We start from the raw sequence: 24,051 nt of genomic DNA on the forward strand, positions 1-24,051 counted from the left end.
TTTTGTTGCGATATGTAGCTAGTGACCTACCTATAACCTGTAGAAACCTCATTTGCTTCAGCGTGCAACGGTTGTTTTATTAGAGGCATTTTCAATGCGGCCAGTCGCAGTTTCGGTTTCAGTGAGTGCCGTGAAACGATGGATTTTGTGGATTTTGTGTGAACAAAGCTGACCACGTGACCGTCGGAGGGATATCACAGAGCAGAGCCGCCATAGCACTGTCGAATCCGCATCGACGGCAGTTTCTGCTTATGACCCCACGTACTGATCTCGTGAGGCGCTTAATTAAAAAGCGACCGTGGATGTGACACAGCCGCTGCGAGTGCAAATGCTACCGCGGCTAAAGAACGACGCGCGACGCTCGAGACGGTGGGTGGCAAGACGCGCGCTGGGAGCAGCCGGCCGGTCTGCCTACAGGTCCGCCTACAGATGTGTTCGGCTTAGCACTCGGCGGATATTCGAGTGCCGCTCTCGTAAGCGGAGCAGATGACAATTTTTAATGCAACCCGCCATCGCATCATTAACTCCTTTCTCATGCAAGCCACCATGGTCGGGACTTGGGGACAATTTCGTGCAGCGGTAACAAGCTATCACTCGAGCTACCTGCGCCGGCCTGGGCCACGGCCGCCGCCTGCACAGCGACTACTACTACTACTAAGTGGTTCAAGAGAAAAGGAAAGGAGATGCACTGGGGATATTATTGAGCCCAGCTGGGGGCTCACCTGCATACAACCCAGAGCGGGGGGGGGGGGGGGGGGAGGGGGAGGAGGGGTATATAAAGATTAGAGAGGAGAAAGGGGGTAATAGAGGGATAGGTAGGCGAGCCTGCACAGCGACCGTGCGGCTAGCTCAGTGGGCTTTTCGTGCCTCCAGCGCGTTTTCGCATCCAATGGTAATAAACAGTAATATAAACAGAGTGCCTGGAATCGCTGTAGAACTTTGGTCGCGGCCAGCTGCCCGATGAGCTGACGAAATCACGGCGCCTCCGCCGCCAACGACCGGGTCGGTCGTTCTCGAGAGCAGAAGCTCCGCCCTCCGGCCCTCCGATTGGAGCGGCGAGCCGGGTGAGCCGGCGAAAAACGCCGGCAGTGCGGAAGCGGCAAACACAAACTCGTGACGTGTTTGGATGTTCTTTATTTACATAATATCCTCGGGATGTCGATTGCGCGTGGTCCTCTCCTGGCTGCTCGGTTGCGTTTCTCACACTTTAAAATTGATTTTAAATATGTTCTAGGCTGTGTTCGCAGCTGATATTTTGCAGATGATGTATATGTGTTCCCACCAATCTATCTCTGAAGTTATCTCGCCTTCAAAATTTTTTGTCAGTGCCCCTTTAATCACTGCGCGCTGCTGTTCTGCGAGACTCTTTCGCTCCCTCCGATGCTCCGTTACAAGTGTCGCTAAATGCGAGAGTGCAGTTACGTTGTCTCTAAACCCAGACGATCGCTCTCCCCTTACTTCTAACTCCTCACCAACGACGCCTGTATAATCATTGCCTAACGCGTGAGCGAAAAATGCCGAAACAGCCACTCTCCTACCCTTTCTCGCTCCATAGCCTTGCTGCGCGCTTTCATGTCCACCGGCCAGAGCCGCTTCTCGGAAACTATGCAAAATAGTTGACAGTTTGTTTAGCGTTCCCAAGGGGCGCTCCTACGCCTTCATGTTTTTCACCATGCCCGTCTGTCTCGGTCTGTCGCTGATAAAACCGCCTTTGCCACGGGGCAAAATTCCTTGTGCTGCCGCAGGCTGATGCCGTCTTTGCGCGCTTATCTACTTGGATCACGGGCCCCGAAATTGGAGCATCCCCCCTCTCTCCTTTCCGCATTTCGGTCTTGTTTTGTCCTCGCTTTTCGCACTCCGCTTCGGTACGCACTTTTAAAATTGAGGACTGTACTGTAGAAGCGCCCGGCCAGCGTGGCAGGACCCTCACAGCTGCTTATCGTTTTGTTTTCTGTAATCTTCTGAAATTTACAAGCACGTGATATTTTTATAAAATAACGGTAGAAGTGAGCGCCGGAAAAAAAATTGTGCACGCAATTTTTTCTTCCCTAAATCCTCAAGAGAGAAAAATATCAGTAAAATAATGGCTCCACCATCCGAAGATATTGTTTTTCTGTTCGCTATTTGTCTACCCGGCAATTAATATTTTCTTACACTATTTTATTACGGCTCAGTCAGTTATCTTTGGAAAAATGCAGCAAGTATGTAGCGAGCGACACGTTGGACGAGATCCACAGTGCGCCCCAGAACTAGCGCCCCGTCGCGGCTAAGATGTGAGCGAAACGGCTCTTGAAACCCAACAGGGAAGCTGACAGACACACGTCGTAGAAGTGAGTGCAGAGTTCGCGACTCGCGAGCAGTGACGTAAAGGCGAGATGTCCGCCGGCGCGCGCCACATAGCGGATGAGTGCCTGAACTAAGTGTCCCTACCCTTCCCATTGAAAAGCGCGCGACGCGTCAGGCGATGTTTATACAGGCGGCGTTGTCGTCACCAACCGTGTTTCGCGCATGCGCATGGGGATACGCAGAAGGAGTTTTCTGCGTGCATGTAATGGCAGGATTTTTCTTTTGCCTAGGCACACAAAGCTTCCTTTTCAGAAACGCCTTTTTTTTTACCGCGAAACTCGAATGCGTGTCAGCTTTCCTCTTCCGCCCAGCAAACAAGGCGCAGTGCTTGTGCGTGCACTAGTGAGTACTCAGCGCCAGTGCGTTCGTACGAGTGGGTTCGCGCTATAAACGAGAACGAATGTCTACTGCCGGCCGCGATGTACACAGCCTGAGGCAAAAGTCGAACACTCCACCGATCCGGTCAATGCGAGCTTCAACAGCGGCAGAAGCAAGGCAGACAAACGAGAAGAGGCTGCATTCCCCGCACCGGCACTGGCAGGGGCAATCGCAGCGAGCCGCCGTTGACGTCGTAATTAGAACAAAGGGCAGACGCTAAATCGGGGATCTCCCCTCGCCCTGCGGGTCACGGGCGTCGCGAGACAAACAACAGCGGGATTACGCGGCTGCAGCGTGGGGCCAGGCTCGGCCAAATCCCCACGGGTGTTCGGCCCGTAAGGGGCTCCCCTTTGGACCTCGTGCAGGCGGACTTGCCTCCCCGGCCACTGCCTTGTCCGGCTTTTTCTTTTCTTTACCTCGCGGGAACAGATTGCTGGGAAATGTGCTACGTAGAACATACCCTCGAGACGAGAGGGGCCGGTAGCGTGATGCTTATCCAGTTCGAACGAACAGCCGATTGCAGTTTCCCCACTAACATACACGTAGCAAATATAAAGAAATGCACCTAATAATGGGTCTCTTGCAAGCGCTTTTATTGCCCTCGCCGTGCTGCGTTGTCGATGACGCCTGCCAAGGTCGAGCAGGCTGACGGAGGGACGTATATCTTTCTCAACTTCATCAATCGTTCTTTGCCGTGGGGCTTCTCGTCATATATTTAGCGCATATAAGTATACGCAACTCTTAACACATCAACGTGTCAACGGTGGGATTTATGACAGATTCGTAAGAAATCAACAGCACAGCTGTTTAGCTCTTGGTTGTGCCGTCCATGAAGAGAAAAGATACCAAGAGAATAACCAGCGCACGTGAGTGTGCGTATCGGGAGATGCGCGAGGCATCATCCAGGCTTGCCCGTCGGCTTCCACCATGTGAAAGGCTCGCAAAAAGAAAAGAAATAATTGGCCGCGTATCTGCTCCTTTCGTTGCAAATGTCGTCAAAAGACGATAGTCTTTAGCGACCTTTGCCAAGTAAATGCCTCCCTTCGCTTTCCCGCTCACCTCTCATGTTGTTCCTGTTGCGTCGCGCTCCTCCCGAGGTAACGACGCCAAAGGTTTGCTTAAATCATTTCAAATTTCCCGCGTTCCACTCTCCAAAGCGGGTGTCTCGATGCCAACGCTGCCGTACGGCGAAGACGCCTGTGAATCGAGGCGCCCTACTGCAATGTTTATAGAACCGCGTTTCCCTAGTCCACGTGCGTTCCAAGCAGAACGTGGAACCTAGCTAGTGGAACCTTGCCACTTGATTTCTTCAAATGCCGCCAGAAGCTTTATGGCGCGGGCGACAGCAGGCGACGGCGGAGTGATATTTTTTTCTTCATTTGATGAAGTATTTAATCTCGCCAAAATCAAACATCTACGATTTTTTATAAAGGAACGCTGCAAATATCACTTCTGTATTAATTTGTTTTCTTATATATGCGTAATGTCTTGCTGTTCTTCAACAATATTGACAAGTATGAACATTACATCGGACTTAGACGGGCACATTTAGCTGTGACTATATAAGACTATTGCGCAGGCATTGTTTTGCTTCGGCCGGGTGGCTGAATCGAGTCACATACAGACAGACAGACGGACAGACAGACATACAGACAGACCAAAATTTCTGGGTTTAAGTAGCCCAAGAAAGACTATCGTCTTTAAAAACACCGAGCGCACGTGAGCTTGCGCCTCGTAACGAGCGCCCGGCATCGTCCAATTCCACCTTAATGAACACTCTGCCCAGCGTTGGCGGCGTGGTCTATTGTGTGACCTCTCGCGCCAGTTCACGTGCGTTCGAGCCTGAAGTGGGGAGCACAGACCAGGTCGCGCTACAGACGCCGAGTTCGCGAAGCCGGTTGCCGCCGTTTCCGGAGCGTACTAACGCGGTCCACTTTGTGAGAGATGTGGAAGCCTGCGGAAAAAACGGTCGCGGCCCGCCACCTTTCAGCGGAGATCCAGTTCGGGGATCCATGTCAGGTGCAACAGCCGGGTCTGCGACGAAGGGAGAGGGCCACCAGCTCTGCTGGCCTTGCACCACCCTGCCCCATTTTTCAATTCAATTTCAATTCAATTCAACCTCAATTTCCAACAAGAACTTGGGGGTCCCCTAGGCGAGAAGTGGCCGTAAAGACAACTGAAAAGGTGCCTGAGGGCCCGCACCCGCAACGTAGGCATTTGAAGTGTTCTGTTTCCCTTTTTGTCTCCATTATACACAGTTGTTCGACTTCAAGAGTAGGCTAGGAACAATATACACTGGCATGCGCAGTTGAACAATGAAGCATAGCGATTGCCGTGACACAGGGGCTAAGAAAAAGCAGTCGTAATAAGCGAAATATTTCTATACAAGGACTCCATAGACACGAAAAGCAAAAAAAAAAGAAGGAAAAGAAAAAGAGAAAACAAACGACAGTTTTTATCTACATATATAACAAAGAACGGTGTGTGTTAACAACTTTTTAAAAACAATTCCCTCATTTCTTTTCTGGTGTAGCCACTTAAATTTGTGTCTACAATTTCCCATTTGTTTAGCAGGGAAATTAGCAGGGACAGTGCATCTTAATGACCGCAGAAGATAGTCAGTTCGTTGAAGCGGAACTAGCCATTTGTCACAAGCTCGAGTGCGCGAATCACTCTGTTGCATTTTTAAATTGTCCATGCGTTCCAAAAAAGCTCGGTACCTTTCATTTGGAAAGAAAAACGAATACAATAAACGAAATTCATAAATGTTCTTGACAGACGTGATTTTATAATGAGAGAAGAATGACTGAGTTGAGTGCGAGTAGGGTACACTGGCGATGTAGCTCAGGGCCCTTTTTTTGTAAAAGAGTCTTTCAATATTTCCAATGGTAGCGGTGCCCCATATGAGAGTACAGTAATGTAAATGTGCAGCGAACAGGGCATGGTTAAATCTCAATTTTAGCTTTCACCGGAAAATAGTGTCTACATCGCGCTAGTGCACCAGCCGCTGACGACAGCGATCTAGTCAATGCTTCTATGTGACCCGTCCATTTTAAATGGGAGGAAAATGTTACTCCCAGGATTTTGTGCTTATTCACTATCTCTATAGGTACGCTGTCTAAAGTTATCATTTGATGCATCGTTGTGTCCTTGTTTTTAGCTCCAAATAAGATGGCTTTTGTTTTGCGGGCGTTAATTTTTAAGCTGTTGGAATGTGACCAGTGGTAAATGATCGACAGGGCCTCCTGAGCCTTCTCCGCAATTTCGTTTGTGCCTGAAATAAAAAAAAAACTGGTGTCGTTTGCATAGATAAAGAACGTGACTTCGTTTTTGGTTTTAACAATATCATTAACGTATATATAAAATAGCAGCGGTCCTAATACCCTGCCTTGAGGTACTCCATGATGTATAGTTTTATGGGAAGAAATAAAGCCTCCAACTTCAACGCACTGTTTCCGTTCTGAAAGGTATGACTGAAGAAGAGAATGCGCTATACCGCGGACGCCATAGCGTTGTAACTTTGTCAGCAGAATACCATGGTTCAGGTAATCGAAAGCTTTGCTATAGTCTATAAATATACCGAGTGTAAGCCTCCTATACTCAATATTTTTAATTATGAGCTCTTTTTCTACCAGTAGTGCCGTTTCTGTTGATTTGCCTCGTTGATAACCATGGTGGCAGTTTGTAATTATATCGTGCTTCAGGGAAAGAGTGGTAATGCGGGAAAACATAACTTTTTCTAATCCTTTAGAGAATATTGGGAATATGGATGTGAGCCTGTAGTTGTTTGCGTCATTCTTATCACCGTTATTGCATATACTTGAATATAACAGACACTCTGGTTATCTTCATAGAATACGGAAACTGACCAGATTCCAGAACAAGATTATATATGTATGCTACACACGGTGCTATGATGTCTATCAGGTACTTAATTGGTTGAAGTTGAATGCCGTGAATATCTTTTGCTTTACTGTTTCTTAAACTAATGAACGTTCGACAGATTTCGCTTTCATCTGTTGGCGCCAGAACTATAGTATCAGAGTTTTGATATTCTATTGTGGCCCCTGCCCGGTGTTCCGTTGGCTGCACAATATTAATAAAATGATCATTAAAATACTCTGCCAGAGCTACCCCTGATATTTTCCTATTTTGCACAGTTATCTCAGATACTGTAGGTTTCGCACAATTACGGTTTAACGTATCACCTATTATTTTCCATACCTGATGAGGATTCTGTCTGGAGGCATCTGAGAGACGGTAATCAGAATAGGATGACTTTGCTTTTAGGGGCGAAGCTCCTTAGGGCATGGGTCTGTCCATCCTCGATGTATGTATGTAGCCACCTGTAGTTTAGTTCTTGGATTGTTTACTAGATGGCGTGGCTACCTCTAGTTTAGTTCTTGGATTGTTTACTAGATGGCGGTACTTGTATATGATGAAAAGATGCGCTTGGATTGTTTACTAGATGGCGTGGCTACCTCTAGTTTAGTTCTTGGATTGTTTACTAGATGGCGGGGAGCGTTGTAATAAAATCCGTTCGCTGTTGGCGCGCGCTCGGAGTCGCCCGATGGATAATGCTGCAGATGTGCGAGCCCGCGAGGCAGAAGCGCTCCGTGAAGCTGCGCGACGCCGCCGCCAAGATCCTGCCGTACGAGAGCGGGAGGCTGAAGCGTGTCGTCTGGCTGCGCGACGACGCCGCCAAGATCCCAGCGTTCCAGAACGAGAGGCCCAAGCGTCACGGCAACGGCGCGAGGACCCTGCCGTACGCGAAGCGGCACGGCTGCGGCGCGAAGAGGATCTCCAAAACGTCAGAGAATGGGAAGCGGCGAGAAAGCGCGCGTATCGGCAGGCAGACCCCGATGCAGTGAGAGCTCGTGAGGCGTCTGCAAAACGCATCAGGCGAGCTCAGCCCCAAGGTGCCGACGCGCGGTTTAAGCGAGACTTTCTAGACGTTACGTTCGGACACAGATGTAGTGGGCGAACTTTCACTGAAGAGTCACGGTTTTACCGATGATTTCCCCTCAGGAGCTTCGCCCACTCATCATCATTCACCCCGTGGATATGCTGTGAATTTTTTTTATTTCTGCATTTAGCTTATTTCTGTACTTCTTAAATTCCGCTAACTTGCAAGGATCCCGCATTTTTATAAATTTTTTGAACAGCTGATTTTTATTGTTAATCATTTTTACATGTTCACGGCGAATCCAGGGCTTCCGCATTTTCTTTTTTTTTTCTTTCGCATGGACATATAGAAAGCAGTCGTCATAATGACGGAAATAAATTGACAGAAATTGTGAATGGCTCTCATTAACGTCATTGTTAGCGTAAACTGCCGACCATTCTCGGTTCAGTATACGCCCCGGAAGGAGTCCATATTTGTACTCGAAAACAGTCTGTACTTTGTGCGAAGCGGACAATCGTTGCATGTAATGGCATTCATGTACGCAATAAAAATAGGGCATTGGTCACTTATATCATAGCTTATTGGGCCGGCGGCATGTATTTCAATGCCTTGATTAATTATGAAGAGATCAAGAGTGGTCTGGCCAGTCGGTGTCACACGCGTGGGTGTTATAATTAAATTCTTAAAACCAGAAGCAGATATTTGGAACTGAGCTCCCTAGAGTGAAAATTGTCATCCAACATGTTCACATTAAAGTCACCACCAAGTAACATGTTATAACCCTGAATTGAAGAATAGTCAAAAAGTTGGTCCAATAATTCGGAAAAAGCCGTGAAATTGCTAGAAGGGGTGCGGTAAAGCACAGCGTACAAGTTGTTTTCAATTTTCACGCACAGAATTTCATAATCTGCAGTTATAGTGTATTTCTGCACCAATTCGCAAGACATATTTTGTTTTACATGCACTGCGACTCCCCCGCCGCGTTTCCCCCTTCGACTGACAAAATAGCGATTGTATCTTTCCATAATGAACACAGAACTTTCCGTATGATACCATGTTTCGGAAAACATAATTACACCGAACAGAAAATTGAATTCCGAGAAAAACACGCTGAGTTCATCCTGCTTAGGGGCAACCGATCGTGCGTTCACGTGAATTGCAGACAGCATGTTTTTAGACCGTGGTGGTACACAAATATCTCCCGGAAAGCAGTGCTCTTGATAGTGCATGAAAAAAAAAAGGTAATAACAGAAAAAAGAATGAGCAGCCGCTTTAGGCGATCTTCTCGAGATCACGCTCCGACTGAATGCGCACTGAGTCACTTGCTTCCGACTTGCGCGCATAGATTCGCCCATTTCAAGTCCACACAAGGCGCCACTGGTGCTCCCGTGTCTTTGCGATTGCTTGTGCAAGACGCTTCTTCAGGAAGGGGACCAGGTGGTCGTTCACAAATATGGCACCTTCATTCGAGATTCTCACACTGCCGTTTTTGATGCGGTTTTTCCGCGTCTTCTCGAGGACGACATCCCGTTTTGACCTGCTCTTAAACTCAGAACAACGGTTGACTTGCCCTCCTCCTGTGTCGGCACTCGGTGGCACACTTCAATGTCGTCAGCACTAATAGACTCCCCAATCGCCGCGCCCAATTTGCGAACTAGTTCATTGACGTCCTCATTTTCCGCCTCCACAAGACCTTTTATCTCTACGTTCGATCGGCGTGAGTATGTTCACACTGAACGAGCCTCCACTGAAGCTCTTCGATTTTGGATTCATTTTCCTTGCACCTTGCCCTCAGCTTTTCGTTTTCCTGTTTTAAGCTTAGCCGCTCGTTTCGTTCTTCCACTAGTTGCTTCTTTATGGCTTCGAACTCTTTTTCCATGAACTCTACTCCTTTCATCATTTCCTTGATCTCCGCTCGTAGATACGGAAGTTCACTACGGCTTTCCCTATCGCTTCCAGACTTGTTTTTTGTCGTGTTCATGTATACAACAATGCAAGGCAAGAGAAACACAGCAAAAACTCTGAACTCGGCAGCAGTGACAGCTATACATTGAAAAGGGGTTCTCGCAACAAAAATGGCGAGACAAACCTGCGGCGAGATTCCGAAGAAGATTAGGCCATCCGTCGACCAGCCGTCGCCACTGCCGAGTGTCCGGTTCACGGGTTGATGCTCCTCTTTGCAGGCGTGTTGAAACACCCCGAGCAGCCTCCAGCGCACGCTTCCACGTCACGTTGAATCCGGTGAGGGTATTCACGCCGAGTGGTTCCAGCTGAGCGCTACCATGACTGGTGACGAGCTTGTCGAAATTCCAGCGGCGAGATTTCGAAGAAGATCAGGCGATCCGTCGACCAGCCGTCGCCACTGCCGAGTAGTGAAGGTGACAGGAACTTCCGGCTTCACTGTTATAAATATTCTTTTCTTCTTCTTCTTCTTCTTCTTCTTCTTCTTCTTCTTCTTCTTCTTCTTCTTCTTCTTCTTCTTCTTCTTCTTCTTCTTCTTCTTCTTCTTCTTCTTCTTCTTCTTCTTCTTCTTCTTTCTTCTTATTATTATTATTATTATTATTATTATTATTATTATTCTTCTTCTTATTATTATTATTATTATTATTATTATTATTATTATTATTATTATTATTATTATTATTATTATAGATTACTGTAAAAACTCAGAAGTGCTGGTTTCGGAAAGTCTCGTTTTGAAAGCTCTGAAACAATTGAAATCGTCATTTTCATGCGGCCCTGACGGCATTCCTTCTGCCGTACTGAAAGCGTTTGGTGATATCCTAGTTCCAGTATTGACGTGTATATTTCAAACTTCTCTCAAGTCTGGCAAGTTCCCCGCTCGTTGGAAGAATGCAAGGGTTGTTCCTGTATTTAAGACAGGTTCTAAATTGGACCCCACGAACTACCGACCGATATCTATTCTATGTGCTGCTTCTAAATTGTTTGAGTCAATACTGCATAAACTACTCACATTCAGTATAAATACCACATTAATACCTGAACAGCATGGTTTTTTCGCGGGCCGATCGACCACTACCAATCTCGTCAACTTCATGCTGCATGCTTCGGAAGCTGTGCAAGGGAGAGGTCAACTTGATGTAGTCTACTTTGATTTAAGCAATGCTTTTGATGTCGTCTGCCACGAGCTCTTAGCCAAAAAACTATCTGAGCTTGATATACAACCATCCCTGATATCTCTTATATGCAATTATCTATGTGATAGGTCATGTTTCGTGCATGTAAATGGACAGTCTTCTCTTTCCTATGAGGTCACCAGTGGTGTCCCTCAGGGCTCAGTTCTCGGGCCACTTCTCTTCTCAATCTTTATAAATGATGTCGCGACAATATTTAATGATTGTAATTTTCTTTTATACGCCGATGATGTAAAAATATTTAAATCTGTTTCCAACTCTGCCAGCTGTTCCGCTCTCCAGAGAGCAATCTCGTCCTTCTCGCATTGGTGCTCATGCAACAAACTCCTCATTAGTACATCTAAAACTAAGGTAATGACATACACAAGAAAGACTGACAACATCTTGTTTCCCTATAACATCAACGGTGAATTACTCCCACGTGTGGTAGAGGTTAATGACCTAGGCGTCACTTTCGACAGTAAACTGAGCTTCTCTCCACATATTCAGGTAATTACTCGAAGAGCTCTACGATCGCTTGGCGTTGTCTGACGCGTGTCCAAGGAGTTCAAGGAGCCGATTTCTCTTCTGAAGCTCTACACAACTATATGTCGTCCTCAGCTTGAATATGCATCTGTTGTCTGGAACAGCACGAGCAAAACAAACCGTAAGCTTGTAGAAAGGGTCCAAAATAAGTTCATATCTATCTTCAACCATCGCTTTGGCGATAGTAGTAATTATAACCCTGGATCGCCCTCTTCATTGACGCTATCATGCTTAACTTCCAGGCGGAACAAGGCTGATATTCTCTTCCTCTTTAAAATTATGCACGTCATAGTGTCTTGTGGTGAGCTGCTACAGCATGTTCGTCTTTATGTGCCGCTAAAGTGGACCAGGAAACATGATACCTTTTGCAACCCCAATTGTCTGCGTGTCTTGTGCCCTGTGTGCCGACTGCAATGCACGTACAATCGGTACTCGGATTACCTTGATATATTTAATGATTGCCCTACTCTGTTTCGCAAACATGTCTGTGAGTTTGTGTTGGCGTAACTGCCAACTTTTGTTATTCTGCATTTGTCTTTTATCCTTGAGTTCATGCACTCAAATGACTTTCATTCCGTAACTTCAACATAAGCTATCCTTTCGTTTTTTTTGTATTTTGTATTTTATTTTGTATTTGAAAGATGTGTACATTATGTTTCGTGTGTTTCTGTTTCCGTGCGCCAGCACAAAGGCCGACCCCGGCTGTTCCTGGGCACGCAAATAAATGATTGATTGATTGATTGATTGATTGATTATTATTATTATTATTATTATTATTATTAAAAAAAGTTCCTACGTTTTTGCAGCCGCCCCTGGTGATTTCCCGTGCAAGCCGGGTGAACTTCCCAAGCGTTGTAGTCCCACACAAGAGCCCAGCGCCAGGACGGGGAGTCGCTTGTGCCTATTTTACCGGCAGGTGCCCGGCGCCAACAAGGAAAACGAATTCACATGGTGCCTTCCACAGCCACGATGGAAGCTCAACTCGCAACCGCCTGTGGCAGGACATGCCGCCAGACTCTTTCACCCCCGGCAATGGCGCACCGCGGCATGATGCCCGGGGGCCCCGCCAGATGGACAAGGGTCAGGGGCCCCTCGATAGGGTAAAGGCAGCTTTCCAGACGTGGATTCCCCTTTCAAGGGTCCGCACTGGACCAAGGACGCCTGTACCCATTAAAGAAACCGGTGGGTGCCCAGTGGCACCAGTATTTGAACCCAGTACCTTCCGCATACGAGGCGAGTGCTGTAGTTCTGAGCCACCGCTGCGGTGACAGCTGTACAAGAACGCGCGCCAGCGGCTTGAGCGGCTCTACTGCGGCTACTCGTCGTCTTTGTCCGGTGAGAGTCCCCCCCACGTCTCGTTCGGCGAGATTTCTCGCCCCATCACATTTCTGGGCCGCTCTTGTGTGCCTTATTTGTTGCATGCTTATGCATTGTACATCTCATCAATATGTCAGATTCTGAACATTGCACTGAGTGCATTGCATGCCATGAGGCACTACCTGATGATGGGCGGTATTTGGAATGCTTGGACTGTAAACTCCGCTACCATTTAGGTCAGGCATGTTGCGGTGTTAGCAGCAGTACGTTTTCTGCAATAGGCGAACCAAAGAAAGACACCTGGATTTGTAAAACCTGCCGAACTGGAAAAAAATGCGGCTCGTTCCAGCCCGAGGGTGCTTCCGCAGGGAAAACACTGATTTATAACCGTTGTTGCTGCGTGAAATCCGAGAGATCAAAACTAGCTTAGAATCGTTGCCGGGTCTGCACAAGTAAGTTGATTCTCTCTTGCTTCTTAGGGCAGAATTTACGAAGTTGTCGGAGACTGTCAAGGATCTGGAAAAATCAGTTTCGTTTTTGTCAAACCAACATGACTCGGTGAAGGAACAGGCGAATCCGGGTGCCGAGCTTGCAGCGGTACACGATGAGGGGATAGCCGCGTTGAATGCTACCATACAATCTCAAGCTGAGGAATTGCTTTCTCTTCGGGAAGCTCAAAACGAAAATGAACAATACAGCAGAGAATGTAATCTCGAGATTGAAGGGCTGCCGAAAGAAGAGAATGAGAACCTGAAGGCAACATTGTCTGAGCTTGCGAGGAAACTTGAGATAAGCTTTTCGATTTCAAACGTTGAAGCAGTTCACCGGCTGCCCAGCAAATAAGCAAACCCAATTGTTCTTGTTCGTTTCGCGACCGTGACTACTAAAGAAGTGTGGTTTGAGGCGCGAAAGAAACTGCGACATCTGCGTGAAGCCGACCCCGATTTTAACCTTTTCTTCAATGAAAATCTAACTAAGATGAACCGTGACTTGTACTGGCGTGTGCGCGAGGCGACAAAACAAAAAGGGTACAAATTCTGCTGGGCCACAGGCGGAAAAATCTACGCAAAAAAAGATGACAAGGCCCCTCGCATCCGTGTCTCCCGGGAATCCGATATCAATAAGATTACTTAAGCATGGCTGCTAGTTTCAGTGAGCTATCAGACTTTCTTTCCTCCAAGACAACCTTCGGATGCACGTCAGCTGGTGATTTTACTCTTGTAAACATAAACATTAGGAGCATACGTAAGCACGGTGAAGAATTAAAAGCAATAGCCGAATGCTTGAGGGATTTTGTAGATGCTTTCGTGGTCACAGAAATCAATGCGACAGAAGACTTTTTTGCAATCATTTTCCTTAAAGGGGTTCACTTCTCGTAGCACAACACGATCGAACCGCAGAGGGGGTGGCATTGCTGTGTTTGTAAGTTCGAAATTTGGTACTTCCCCAGTCGACGTCACTTTCGTTCATGCTGGGAGCCTTTCCATAAAAATTCATTCTGCAAATCACGATTTCATGTTGTTAGCTGTGTACCCACCTCCATGTAACAGTGCTGCTTGGTTTTTACTGGAACTGGGCGATGCATTGACACGTTGGTCATCCGTTGATCAAGTCTTCCTGGCAGGAGATTTGAATATCAACATCCTATGTCCAACAAAGGCCATTGTATCAGATTATTTATCTATTTTGGCGTTGTGTGTTTTCGCGTCAACGGTTGTTGCCCCCCCACGAGAAGAAATTTTGAAGGGCCGTGTCGTGACGTCATGTTTAGATCACATTGCTGTTAGAGCGCCTAATCATTCTTGTACTTCATTTGTTGTTACCCAGAAATTATCTGATCATTATTTAGTAGTCTGCCGTGTAGTTTTAAAGGCACAAGGTCCTGTTTCGCGACATTCAAATAAGGTTGGAGGCGCGTCAGAAATACGCGTCACGTTTGTAGATAAAAGAAGGCTAGATGGCCTCATTGCGAACTTCGCTTCGCCTTCTTTGATGGAAGGTAGATTACCACACCAAGTTTACGATAGCTTTTGTGAACGATTGGCAGACTTCGAGCGATCCTGTACATTTACCAGGAATAAACAGCACCGGAAAAACTACACTTGGGTTAATTCTGCTATTATGCAGGCTATAGCTAATAGACAGTGGCTTTGGAAGAAATGTAAACCTGCCCCTCAGAATGAACCCCTCCACGTAGAATATAAAATCGCAAAAACAAGGTTGTCGCTCTTTTCCGTGCTGCAAAACGTCGTTTTTTTTTTCGACAAGTTTAATCAAGCGTCCCAAAATGCTCGCAAAACCTAGTCCCCAGTGAACCACCTCAGGGAAAATCTAAAAAAGAAAACTCTGTGGCAGAACATTTCCCTGGAAGTGCTGTTGAAACAGCCAATTTGTTCAATCATTTCTTCAGCCAGGCCTCAACAGCGGCGTCCGCAAAGTCTCAACAAGACTTGATGCTGAGGGATTCCTTAGTAGCATCCGCTTTCTTGCCTCGGCTTTCAAAATCGGACCTTGCCCGGATTCTTTATAGTTTTCGAATAAATAAACCACCAGGAATGGATGGAATATCCGTAAGCATACTGACAAAAAATTTCGAGGCGCTAGCAGACGTTGTTCTTTTCATGCTCAATGGTTTCCTCGACACGGGAGTTATTCCTAAAACTCTAAAAACTGCTTTAGTTAGACCATTACACAAGACCGGTAAGAAATCAAATTTTGAGAACTACCGCCCCATTTCAATTCTGCCGGTATTACCCCAGGTTCTAGAACCATTTTTTCTTGAGGTGATGAATTCGTTTATTCATAAGTTCTCCATTATGTTTGACAGGCAGTTTGGCTTTGTGCAAGGACGGGGTACAATTGCGCTTTTGGAAGAATTTGCAGATGAGTTGTATACGTCTTTTGAACGTAATCTATTTTGCTGCGCCTTGTTTCTCAACGTATCCAAAGCCTTTGATACAGTTTGTCACGACATATTACTCCGCAAATTATACCTTATCGGCTTCAGGGGCCCCTTTCATGCTGTACATAAGACCTACCTTGCTGACAGGTCACAAATGGTTGTTATAGGTAATACATACTCAAGCACCAAACTGCCGCTTGATGCCGGTGTCCCACAAGGATCAATTTTATCTCCTGTCCTCTTCAATTTGTTTCTAAATGATTTTGTGTCCTTAATCCCAAACGGGGACGTGTTTCAGTACGCGGCTGACATTGTTCTCCTTACAAAGCATGTTAAATATAAATCGGCAGTTGAGCAACTACAGCAATCAGTGTACAAAGCTATGTCTTGGTTCTCGAACAACAACCTCACCGTCAATCACGGCAAGACTAAAGCCATGTGTTTCAAAAATCCCCTGAAACTTTGTGAGATGGACTTGCCAGTGTTTCTTCATCACCATGACTGCACATCTTGTCAATGCTCTCCCGTGAAATACACAAATGCAATTAAGTATCTCGGAATTCATTTCGACAGTGATTTGTTGTGGCTAAACCATAGTGCTCATGCCTGCTCAAAACTTAGATCTGTGGCGTGTTTACTCTTCAATGTAAGAAGCGTGGTGCCTTTCCCAATTAAAAAGATGATGGGCATGGTGGGTGGAGACTAAAGACAGACCCAGGGGTTACGGCGACGCACTCAAGAACATGCGGCTGATGAGAAGAGCGTATCCGCCGCCCCACCGGGCGCTGGGTCGCGAAGAGGCAAAGTATCTCAGAAGGCTACAGACGGCGTCGGTCACGTCACCGGCAGCGCTACACCACATGTATCCCGACGAATACCCCAATGCCCAATGCAGCATATGTAAGAAAGGGCCGGCCAACCGGTGGCACGTCATGTGGGATTGTGCCTCCGACCCAGACGGCGCAAGTTTTGAAGAATACCCGGCGGACCTCCAAAGAGCCATTGAGTCAAGCAACAAGACGGATCAAGCATGGGCCATCCAGCAGGTCTTCATTGCGCTCGAAAGGCACGGGCTCCGCAAAGGGACTAGCGCTTAGTAGGGCCGCAAAGAAGATGCGACGTTGGGCCACGTCGGGGCGGGGGTCGTAACAGACCCAAGCCCACTGCAGGTTTTATTGAAATAAAGTCATTTCCAGTCCAGTCCTAGGCTCATGACGCGAATAGCGTCCCGCAGCCTTGGAAATGTGTGTCCGATTTCAAAATAATTCTCTTGACGTGGGCGTGTTGGTACAGCATCGTTGGAACAGCGCAAAGAGACGAGGACGAGGCCTAGACGGGACACAGCGCAGACTTACAAGAAGGCGGTGATTGCGCAGAATTACGCAAGGACAGAATTATGTTGCAACACAAAATGGAATTGAGGGGAGCTGGAAGAAATATTTGACATTTGAGCTAACGTCTTATCAACAGATCCAAAGCGATTTCTTTGTCGGTTAACAGCACCGAAGGGCAGCTTACACACGCGTCTTTGTTAGAATAAATCTCGGTCGCTTCAACGATCTCCTGTGTCCTTTGATTCTAACTTTTATAAATTGTGGAGCATTTTCTAAGATCAGGATAGCAACCACAATCTTTAAAATGTGGGCCTAGATATACGTTTTTTTCCACGTTGTTACAATTCCCGCGTAATCTGTCATTGACACACCTTCCTGTTTGGCCTATATACTTCTTATTGCACTTGTTTAACGGTATTGAATAAACCATGCCATCCGAGCAGGCCATGAATGGCGTGCGATGTTTGGTGTTACACGTATCATACCTGACGTGGTCATCATTAACTTTGTTGCAAAGCTATGATGGCTTCTTAGGAGCCGAAAATAGCACGTTTGGGTTAGCGCGTTTTCGAATCTTCTTCTCATTATGCTACCCAATCTTCTTCAGATTATCTTCTTCGGATCTCGCATTATCTAAAGCCTTGATGAAAACGTCGAAGAGTTTAAACAGATGAGAAGCATGTCTCTCTACGTGTTTCTCACTTTCACAAATCTGTCGCAGCGCTGGTCATACGCGCAGTCATGACGTGAAAGCATTGATTAACCCAGTCCACGCTGGCACGGCTCGTTCCAAGCTCCCGTTCGTGTCTGAAACGTAGGCCGCCCGACCCGATCGGACGACTGCAGACGACTGGGCAGAGGACCTACGGTTTGAGTTGTGGGCGACCACTGATACATGTCACGGGTCTGGGCGCCCGACCGGCATACGTCTCGGTCACACTCCCACGCCGCTTCTCTGTTGTTTTTCTTCGGGATCGCCTCTCTGCCCGGCCGCTGTCGCTGGCAGCTCCAGATTGGCCGGCGCCCGGCCCGAACTCACGCTCTCACCTTAAGCACTCGGCGCCGTAACTGGTGTCAACACCCTTGGAGTCGCGTTCCTTGCGTCTGCTCTTTTTATTTCTTGTCACACTGGGTGATCTTTTTCTTCCCATGCAATTTCTTCGCGTGACAACAGTCCTTTAAACTTGCACGAACACAAAAAGAAACGATAGGGTGGACATATATTATGCGAATGCGCGCGGCCTTCGTACTTAAGCGCCTGAATTATTTGGAAATGTTAGTTCCTCAAATGCCGCAACACTGTCATTTCTGAAACCTGGCTTTGTGATGACATTAGCTCAGGTGATTATTTTCGAAAGAATTACCAAGTTTACCGTAAAGATATGCATGTACTGGGGTTGATAAAAGGGAGGGGGGTACTAGTATTAAGAATACTTCTTGAGCTAGTAGGTTCATTGTTTCACCGGAAAGACGAAAATGGCGCTGAGCCGACGCCACCCTGTATCAACATTGCCTGACGCCTGAGCGAAAAATAGCCCAACAGCCACTCTCTTGTTGCTCTTTCCTACCCTTCCCCGCTCCGTAGCCTTCCTGCGTGCTTTCATGTCCGCCGGCCAGCGCCCCTTCTCGGAAACTATGCAAAATAGTTGACAGTTTGGTTAGCGTTTCCCAGGCGGCGCTCCCACGCCTTCTTCTTTTTCACCATGCCTGTCTGCCTCGGTCTGTCGCTGATAAAATCGCCTTTGCCTCGGAGCAAAATCACCTGCTCTGCCGCAAGCTAATGCCGTCTTTGCGCGCTTATCTACTTGGATCACGGGCTCCGAAATTTTCTGAGTGGGGCATCCTCCCTCTGTCCCCTTCACATTTCGGTCTTGTTTTGTCCCCACTGTTCGCACTCCGCATCGGTACGCACTTTTAAAATGGAGGACTGTACTGTAGAAGCGCCCACACACCGTGGCGGAGCCCTCATCTGCTTTTCCTTTTGTTTTCAAATTGTGTGTGACATTTACAAGCACGTGATATCTTTGGAAAGTAATGGTAGAAGTGAGCGCCTGAAAAAAATTGTGCACGCAATTTTCTCTTCCCTAAATCTTCCACAGAGAAAAACATCAGTAAAATATAGGCTCCACCAACCGAAAATATCATTTTTCCGTTCGCTATTTGTCTACCCGACAATTATTATCTTCTTACATTATTACAGTTCCGCCTCCGTCAATTATTTTTGAGAAAATGCAGCAAGTATGAAGCGAGCGATGTGTTGAACTAGATCCGCAGCGCACCCCGAACTATCGCCCCATCGCGGCAAGATGTGAGCGAAACGGCTGTTTTACACCCAACCCAACAGGCAAGCTGACAGACACACGTCGTAGAAGTGGGTGCAGCGTACGCGACTCACGAACAGTGACGTAAGGCGAGATGTCCGCCGGCGCGCGCCACATAGGGGATGAGTGCCTGAACTAAGCATCCCTATTCTTCCCATTGAACAGCGCGCGACGCGTTAGGCAATGTTAATACAGGCGGCGTTGGCTGAGCGAACGTGGACGAAGGACACACGAAATGCCTATGCATGAGCCTTTCATGCCTTTCATGTCTCCTTCGCCTGTGCCTATTTAGCGCCCTTTTCTTCTTTCCGGGTATTAATAGCAGTCGATGGTGCTCTTCAGTGTATGCGTACTCATGAAGTTGAAGGCGATAACGAGTCTGGCCGTCTGGACATAACGCTGGCTGCGGTAAGAAGCTTTTAATAGAGGCATTTTAAATTCCCCCTGAATCTGGTGTTATTTCATCGTTTAATAAGCTATTTACATCTATAGAAGAAGTTTGTGTATCAAAACCAAATCGGCAGTATGTCATTTCGGGTGATTTTAATACACCTAGTGTGCAACGGGACAGTCTTACTTATCAACACCCCAATTATCACGTACTGCCGAACTTCAGTGTGATGTTAGACTTTGTAGACTTCACACCCATGGTGCAATAGAAACAGCTCTGAAAATATCTTAGATCTCTGCTTTACAAACATTCAAAACGCGAGAATATCAATGTCCGATGTCGCAAACCAGACAAGCTTCATCCCCCTTTTTTAGTTTGTGCTCCCGTATCGATTAAGCGTTTTAGTGCCTCATCAAACAATAATGAATTCTCGCCATATACTTGGGGGTTGCATTGGCTTTTATAACTTTTTCTTCGTTTGATGGGTCAGCAATTCAAGAACCTTTCAAAACAGTGATTTTTACAAACCCACAAGTACGCTTAGTCTCATCCTTGCGAGCAATGAGCCTTCGACCTTACAATACCAATGTAATTGGTATGCTGACAATTATAACATACTCTACTCTGACATCAGCTTTGATGTCAGCATACTCCATGCTGACATCAAAATATTCAAACGCATTGAGTCCATTGATGACTGCGTTGCCCTGGAGCAAGATGTAGTCTCATTTTCTAAATGCCACTCAGATAACTGATTAAATGTTAATTCTGCGATAACAAAGATGATGCTTTATAGCCCTAAAACGAGTAACAACACGGTTGGACGAGGTAGTACCATACACAGTCCGTTGGTCATCCCGGCGAACACTACGCCCGGACGTGGGGTAGATTACAGATAGATTACGTGGACAAGCGTGCGGAAGCTGCTTGGGACCCAGCGAGTTCGTGGCAATAAAGCCTATTCTATCAACCATCAACCACCAAGATCCATCGTATCATCGTTGACCACATTCACCATAATGTACGGACTAACCACAAGAAAGAGGAGAAAGAATAAACTTGAATATGTATCCCCATCCGGTGTTACTGCCGTCACTCCAGATGAGTGTGGGGTGCCCCTAATCCAGGACTCCATGGCTGTGGTAGGCCGAGCGTGCCCTTATGACATGTGAAGAGCGCCTTTCTTCACTTGTAACCAAAGGAAGAGGGGACTACTTCCGTGAAGTTTTAAAGCCTTTAGACGGCTGTGCAGAGAATGCTGAAATTGATGAAATTCACCAGAAGTGATCTTCAGAGCTGAACGTCGCTTTTTCACGATATATATCACGCACGGTCGCTTTTTCACGCACGGTCGCTGCGCCTCTGATCTGCCTGCCCACTCACAAGCACTGCGTGCTTAGGTGTGGCAGTAAATATATCATGTATATAAAACATTGAATAAAGCTTATACTATTATTATTATTATTATTATTATTATTATTATTATATGAACGTGACCTCTGCCACACCTCCAGACGAAGCATGCGCTCGACGGACGCCCTTTTATGGTCAAGATGACTGACACCATGGAAAAAATTACAACATTACTGTGTAGGACGGCACAGCAACAATGCGAGGAATTACCCAGCAGGCAGATATAGTAGTCGTTTGGTTTGCTTAAATTTGCATCGCTCAGGAGTAGGTCTAGACTGAACCGTAAATTATCTGGCTGGTATTGTCGGTGATTGGTACGACAGCTATATTTTATTCCACGAACTCTAGTTAGGGATTAAACTTAGCACCACCTGACGCAGCGTGATATATGCAGCAATATGTTGACAAGCTGGATGTGATTGTCGACGGCTGCTATGGGCAGGTCGCTATCTATAAAGCCGGTAGTCGTTATAACGAGGCAGACGCCAGGGACGAAGCGAAACTTTTGGAGATGGCACTTAGGGCTGGGCACTAAGACGGCCCACGCAGGCACACAAAGATGCTTTTCTATAAGGCAGTGACTCAAATCTACCGCTGCAATAAAACAAACTGCGTGGATTTGGTTGTCAGCTGCATCTTCCCGCTCCCCCCCCCCACCCCTCCACCCCCCTCCTGACTCGGCTCACCGTGATTTTTCTTCTTGTTCACGAATTTAAAAACCAGGGCCGGCTGTATGATATTGTAGCCCACTGAATTTGCCGTATCCTGACCATCAATGTGTATTTCGTGGCACTCGATAATTTCTGCTTTTGTGACGGGATTGAAAAATTGGCAGCTCGGTGCATTTACCTGAAGCTATGTTGAGGATTAAGATGCTTTTATTTTCGGAAAACGCATTGAACTAGTTCTTTTTAGATACTTATCAAGCAACCCTAGTAGCTCACTTGTGCTGCTGGAGACTCAACAAGTTCCGGTGAAGCACCCAAAACTTCCTGGGAGTATTCAGTTTAATCAGTGCAACTGAAATAGCAAAGAAACTATTCGTAGCTAGGCATGAAGAATTTCTGCGTTGTCAACGGCACGTTTGCTGCCAATTTTGTGGTTGCTCATTCTTTCGTAATTTTCAGATAATTCGACAAACGCTAGTTGAGAGGCATTATTGTTTTTATGTGATGGTGTATCTTTACAAGTCAACAGGCTTCTTAGTAAAGCTCTTCGTACAGCCCGCTGTATATCGTGTGCACGCATACAGTGGAAATGGGCGAGAACAAGGAATGCAAATGAGCACAGAAAGTCGAAAAGGGAAAAAATGGATCCCCTTTGCGGCAGCGTCAAGTAGCGAGTCGAAGCGGTCGAGTCACGGATGCTGGTTTCACTCCCGTTTCCCTGTCTCTAAGCAGGGATGTCGCGCCGGGCGAGAAGCTCGTGACGCCTTGTGGCCCAAAAGAGGAATAATCAGCAAGCCTCACTGTGTGCGCGCACGACGCCGGGGGGGCAGGAAATCTTTCCCCTCCGTCTTCGCGTCGCCCGAGCGCGGCCCACTCAATATCGAAAAATCGATGCTAACTGCGTGCATGTCGCCGCTGCTGCAGTAATGAAGCAATGGCGGGCCCCGTTCGGAACGTTTCAAATGGGGAAGTTTATAGGAGCTCATCACTCCGGCTGGCCCAGGCTGCGTGAGCCACCATCTCTCCCTCCTTCAAGGCGCCTTCCACAAGGAGAGCCTCTTTGCTGCTCATCGCGATTTTCCCAAGCGTCGTATAATTACTGCCGCCGAGCTCCTGCTTTCTTCTCCTGCCTCAAGCACCTCCAGTCTGTGGTGAAGAACGCTGGAAGGGATGCCAATCGAGGTAATGAGCCACTGCGTACGCACTGTTTCCCCGCCAGTGCCAATAACAAATCGCGTGCGCCGTAGGTTCCGTCGTTTGCCGTTAGCGACTGATTGCCGTTGCATGCACGGAGAGCTCTTGTACGCGCCGTAGCCTCTCCTCGAACAGAAAAAGGACACCCGGAAAGTTCTGTTGGTACCAAGTTCTTTATTTAAAACTAGCGGAAGTACCCGGCGATGCCCAGGTGGGCCACTATATTAATTATATTAATGAGCATAACACTTGTTTTGCCCTACTTGTCATAATGAGCGCGCATGGGAGCAGCTTCGACAGCTCATCTGAGATGTCGCGCCTTTGCCCGTTACAGGTTCGTAACGAGGTTGCGCTCTTCAGTAGAAAAAGTGACAATCGTTGCCTATTTCTGCTCCCATGCCCCGAAGTTCTGTGTGACATCGCGAGTTATTGTGTTTCAATGCTGTTTTTGCTTTTGCGCGATGGGGATATTGAAAGTAATCCAGAACCTGACACTCGTTCCAGCAGCTCGCTGGTTCCTGAGTCTTTGCCGACAGATCCTTCCGAGCAAATGCAAGCAGTTTTTCTCATCCTCAAAGATATCCAGGTGCGCTACGTTGAGTCATCCATAATCCAGGCTGATCTAGCCGCCGACCGTAAGGAAATCAAAACGAATCAGAAAAGAATTGAGGAGAAGATTGGCTCAATCGAAAAACGCTTAGACACACTCGAAGAAAAAACAAAGACAGTGGATCACTTTGAGCAGGATATGACCACTCTCGAAGCTTCTGTGGAAACACTGGGCACCCAACACGAATTAATACAAGCTCGTCTCGACGAACTTGAGGATCGGTCGCGACGCAACAATTTAATTTTTCATGGCCTACCAGAACAGGGTATAACACAAGTACTGCCCAATGCAGCTATTAACCTAGCAGATTAAGACATCGAGCATGCCCATCGCTTAGGTGCTTACAGAGAAAGCAAATTCCCGCCGTATTATAGCTAAGTTTTTAAACTACAAAAGAAAAGACAAAGTTATTTCGGCTCGTACTAAATTAAAAGAATTAAACGTCACCGTAACCGAAGATTCTTCTCCTGCTACGCGTCAGGCTCAGGGAAAGCTCGTGACCTTTGCCAAAAGCCAACCCGTATCACCGGCATTAAAGCTGCATCATACCAAGCTCATAATAGACAAAAAGCACTACACCCGACCTTTCCA

The 24,051-nt window shown here is 47.0% G+C and overlaps 1 protein-coding gene across 1 annotated transcript in view; it reads right to left on the bottom strand.

The window, feature by feature from the left end:
- LOC144180085 (CUGBP Elav-like family member 4) overlaps positions 1-24,051 on the bottom strand; it is a 316,375-nt gene that overhangs the window by 241,697 nt on the left and 50,627 nt on the right. The window lies entirely within an intron of this gene.

The sequence above is a fragment of the Haemaphysalis longicornis genome, unplaced genomic scaffold (assembly GCF_048455015.1).
Source record: "Haemaphysalis longicornis isolate Haplotype H1 unplaced genomic scaffold, Haemaphysalis longicornis Haplotype H1 scaffold_4, whole genome shotgun sequence".
Lineage (NCBI taxonomy): Eukaryota > Metazoa > Arthropoda > Arachnida > Ixodida > Ixodidae > Haemaphysalis > Haemaphysalis longicornis.